The following is a 5,000-nucleotide window of genomic DNA, read 5'->3' as shown; positions in this document are numbered from 1 at the left end:
ACACACACACACACACACACACACACACACACACGCACACACACACACACACACACACACACACACAGTTACTCTCTATCTAACACAAACACAGTCACACCATACAAAAACACACAGGGGACAGAAAACACACACACACACACGCACACACACATTTTGTACCCACACTCTCACAGCTTGCGGCCGAGTTATCTGCTGTGTGAAAAAGTATCTTACTGATCTGATGCATAAGTAATTCTCATGTGAACGAGCACAGAGACCTACTTTATACAGTCATGTGATGTTGTCTCTCTCTCTCTCACTCCCCCCCTCTCTCTCTCTCTCCCTCTCTCTCTCACCCTCTCTCTCTCTCCCTCTATCTATCTCTCTCTCCCCCCCCCCTCTCTCTTTTTCTCCATCCCTCTCTCTCTCTATTTCCCTCTCTCTCTCTCTATCCCTCTCTCCCTCTATCCCTCTCTCCCTGTCTCTAACCCCCTCTCTCTCTCTCTCTCCCTCCCTCTCTATCTCTCTCTCTTTTTCTCCATCCCTCTCTCTCTCTCTCTATTTCCCTCTCTCTATCCCTCCTACATAGTAACCGATAAAAATCAAGATCCAACGTTCCCAGGACTTCCTCACCCTCCTACCCTAAATCACACACACACACACACACACACACACACACACACACACACACACACACACACACACACACACACACACACACACACACACACACACACACACACACACACACAATAAACCGTAAATGTTGTTGGACATCAGCCAATCAACCCCCGGACTAAAGTGGACGTACAGTTACCTCCTTCACCGCAGCTTTAGGAAGAATTTAAAACGTGGAATTAAATTATTGAATTACATGTTCTAAAGGACTTTTCCTGTTTCACTGCTGATGGTTTTCAAATGGCTCAAAGTGAAGACAATTCAATTAGTATGAGAGCTCCGGTTTCCCATGACGATGGTTCAGCTTGTGTGTGTGTGTGTGTGTGTGTGTGTGTGTGTGTGTGTGTGTGTGTGTGTGTGTGTGTGTGTGAACAAGTTATCTACTGAGCCTTTGAAAGACGTTACGATGCATTTCTGAAGTTTGGACAGGCTAAGAGTTTGCCACTTATTCCATGTGTGATGCTTAAGCCCCTATCTCACTGGGCTGCGACTGTTTGCGACAAGTTGGAGACTGCATTCGCAAACGAGTCTCTAAACTGTCTCCAAACGTTCGCCGAGGTCTCAATTTCCTCGCATGAGTCGCAGAGCCGCGCAGTCCTGTCGCTTGAATTTTGAACATGTTCAAAAAAAGTGTGCGACAAATCTAGTCTCAAAATAGTCTCAGAGTCGTCGCAGGTGTGTCGCACGCGTCGCAAACCCTTCTCAATTTAGTCTCCGCGAGTCAGAAAGTGTGAGAAGTGTGAGACAACTTTGCGAGGGTTTGGCGAGTGTTTGGCGACATATGAAACTAAATTGCGACTGCTTTGAGACAAAAATGAGACTGACATTCCGTTCGTGCGACACTCGCCAGACGTTCGTGAGACATAAATGCGACCTCCCGGCAAGGACATTCGCAAACGTGTCGTAAGTAGCAACTCAGTGAGCCTGCAAGTGAAAATTGTCGCAAATTGGCATATTTTGTCGCAATTTTGTGTCTCCAACTTGTCGCAAACAGTCGCAGCCCAGTGAGATAGGGGCTTAAGCTAGGCTAAATGCCAATAATTTTACACACTGCAACTTTAAAAACATATTTAAAAAAAAACATCATACAAAACGACAACATACACAGAGGCAAATAAGCACACAAATAGACATTTTAGTCTTTGTACACAAACAAACAAACAGTCACACACACACACACACACACACACACACACACACACACACACACACACACACACACAGAGCATGACTTGCAGCTGTGTGCAGGGCCTGCTTCTGCCTAGTGAACTCAGCTCCTTGCAGACTATTTTTATCCTTAATGCCACAGTAAACCAACACAGGCCTGATGCCTGATTAAACCTCACAGTCCCCCTGGGCACAAAAAGCCCCCCCAACAACATATGATAGGGCTGTGTGTGTGTGTGTGTGTGTGTGTGTGTGTGTGTGTGTGTGTGTGTGTGTGTGTGTGTGTGTGTGTGTGTGTGTGTTGTGATGCAGTCATGTGCATGCATATCCATTTTTCTGTAAATGTCTGTCAGCACTTTATGTCCGGCTGATTTAACCCCATGTTTGCCTGAAGAAAAACAAAAAACAGCACACACACACACACACACACACACACACACACACACACACACACATACACACACACACACACACACACACACACACACACACAATCTTCTAGCATGGATAAACAAACACACACACACACACACACACACACACACACACACACACACACACACACACACAGACTTATGCAATTATAACTCATGCAATATAATACCAAGTGGACAAAACAGGGAATTGTGTTGCATTTTCTGTTTTTTTTTATAGATAAAAACACCATTTTTAAAGGAGGTGCTAGGTGCTAGTCAGGAGCTAGTTACGCCCACACACACACTTCAGTATATGTCAACACTCACACTCCCCAGACTTAAATGTGTGTGTGTGTGTGTGTGTGTGTGTGTGTGTGTGTGTGTGTGTGTGTGTGTGTGTGTGTGTGTGTGTGTGTGTGTGTGTGTGTGTGTGTGTGTGTGTGTGTGTGTGTGTGTGTGTGTGTGTGTGTGTGTGTGTGTGTGTGTGTGTTACCATCCGCTTGGCAAGAGGAAGGGATACATTTGAGATATGCAGAGGTTCGAGCCAAAATGTTCTTTTGATATCACACATTAGTTAAATATCACAGAGCTCAGCAACCACGGACACCTGACCAACGACACACACACACACACACACACACACACACACACACACACACACACACACACACACACAGATAAATATAGACGGAAAGACAACACTGCGACCGAGATGCTTCATGCAGAAAATCAAATAGTTTGTCAAAAAGCCAGAGCCGCCAGTCAACATTGAAGTTTAAATTGTTTTAACTAAAATTACACTTTTAGAAAAATGTATTAATAAATAAATAAATAAAACCAATGCGTCTGTTACCTGCCAACGTGGCTAGCAGGGAAGACCAAATGCTACTGCCACAACCTAATGCTTTATGTAGAACATTTTAGTTTTGGCTAGTTGTCAGTTTACCCTGGGGAAAAAACTTCTGAGTGTTCAGAATAGTTTTTTTAAGATTATTTTTTGACATTTTCAAGCTTTATTAGACAATACAGAGTTGAAATGGGGAGACAGAGAGAGAGAGAGAGAGGGGGGATGACCTGCAGTAAAGGTCCACGGGTCGGATTTGAACCCGCGACCACTGCAACGAAGGCCGGAGCCGATATGGTACACGCTCTATCCACTACACCACCGGAGCAGATTTTTAATATCACCAGAAAGCTTCTTAATAGGACTGGAAAGTGATTTGATTTCTTTAATCAGGATTAATCAGCAGATTAGCTTTTAATCCGTAAACTACAAGCCGTCTCCAGCAGCGCTCTAACAGTGAGAGTGCCATGTCTCATCTGATATACAGATTGACATAGCTAATCACAAAAATATGATTTAATGAAATATAATATTTAGGTTATTTGTCTATACAGTGGCAGAGAAGACAGCAGTTTGGGGCGCCCTTAGCTCAGTTGGTAGGGCGTCCCCCCCCCATGGGCCTCGGCCAGCAGCGGACCCGGGTTCGATTCCCGCCCGCGGTCATTCTCTGCATGTCACTCCCCTCTCTGCTCCATTTCATCTCTGTCTCTGCACTATTAATAAAGCATAAAAATGCCAAAAAAAAAAATATCTAAAAAAAAAAGAAAAAAAAAAAAAGAGAGAAGACAGCAGTTTCTCCCAATGTCTTATACTGTGTAAACAACACTGTCAAATTAAAAGAATATACTTTTTAACTTTACAGAAAAATTATCACCTATTAGAAGTTGGAAACAGAAAAGTACTTGTGTGATGAATTGATTGTCAAAATTAAAGTCACTCGACATTGTGGGAAGACTTGAGGCAGTGGTGGATGATGCCATGTTAAAGACCTACTTCACCGGTGGAAATATGAAGGTGCATTGAACTCTGAGATCCTATGTAGAATAAATGTGCAAAACATTTTAAAATCGGTTCATCCTAGCCTGAGAAAAAGGCAGAAGGAGTGTTTTATGGTATCACTGTCTAACCCTAAATTCCTAATGGGTGAAGTATTCCTTTAAGTAACTAGCTTCTTGACCTTGAAGGCCACCGTAGCTTCTGGAAATTCTCCCAAAGTGAGGTGTTAGTAAGGGAGCGTTGCAATCTAGAACGTCACCACTATATGAGGCCGAAAATACAACTTTACTACACACTGAAGGCAAAGATTTAGGTGAGGAAAGCCTGATATTGGAAAAGAAACAGAAAGCGATTTAGTATATATTCAAGTATGCAGTAAAATAGAATCAAAAGAAAAATATGCAAAGAGCCATGATATGTCTGGAGCTAGGGGTGTGAAGTCATGCTGATTATCCCACAAACGAGCAGCCCTAATCGGACACAAACCTCACAGCAACCTGCCTAAACTATGGCTCTCTTGTGGGAGTGTCTTTATTATCGACCAACCTTTTCCCTCCACTTGACTTTTATTTCAAGCGACTCTTAAAGCAGAAAAGGAGGGAAGACATTTAGACATTTGGCTCAGGGAAGGTTTCTAGCTCTTAGCTCTTAAAGGAATGCGATCAAATCAGCCCGAGTGACGGACCATTAAACTGCCCGTTAAACCCAGTCAATGAGTTACAGGTCTGAAGGAAAAGAGCAACAGCGAAATCGTGGGGCCAAGATAATGTCTGGAATCCCATTGAACTGAATGGCTTTATCCACGTCCGGCCACTCAGATAAATTAATGTTTGTGAACGTGGGCACTCTGATGGAACATTTATCACTTTTAGTCACAAACATAAAAACAGTTTCCCAGGATATGCTGGATATAGTCA

At 43.3% G+C, this 5,000-nt stretch overlaps 2 protein-coding genes across 2 annotated transcripts in view; both read right to left on the bottom strand.

Annotated features, from left to right (window-relative positions):
* The window catches only part of cttnbp2 (cortactin binding protein 2), a gene marked incomplete at its 3' end in the record, with an annotated part of 106,565 nt that overhangs the window by 72,014 nt on the left and 29,551 nt on the right, over positions 1-5,000 (bottom strand). The gene's annotated exons all lie outside the window — the stretch shown is intronic.
* Positions 1,619-5,000, bottom strand: part of aass (aminoadipate-semialdehyde synthase) — a 519,315-nt gene continuing 515,933 nt past the window's right edge. The window contains exon 26 of the transcript XR_013844881.1: positions 1,619-1,682. The gene's annotated coding sequence lies outside the window, so the exon portion shown is untranslated. The remainder of the gene's footprint in view (positions 1,683-5,000) is intronic.

Source organism: Ammodytes marinus (assembly GCF_949987685.1).
Source record: "Ammodytes marinus genome assembly, chromosome: 5".
Lineage (NCBI taxonomy): Eukaryota > Metazoa > Chordata > Actinopteri > Uranoscopiformes > Ammodytidae > Ammodytes > Ammodytes marinus.
This window is presented reverse-complemented; position numbering and strand designations above follow the sequence as displayed.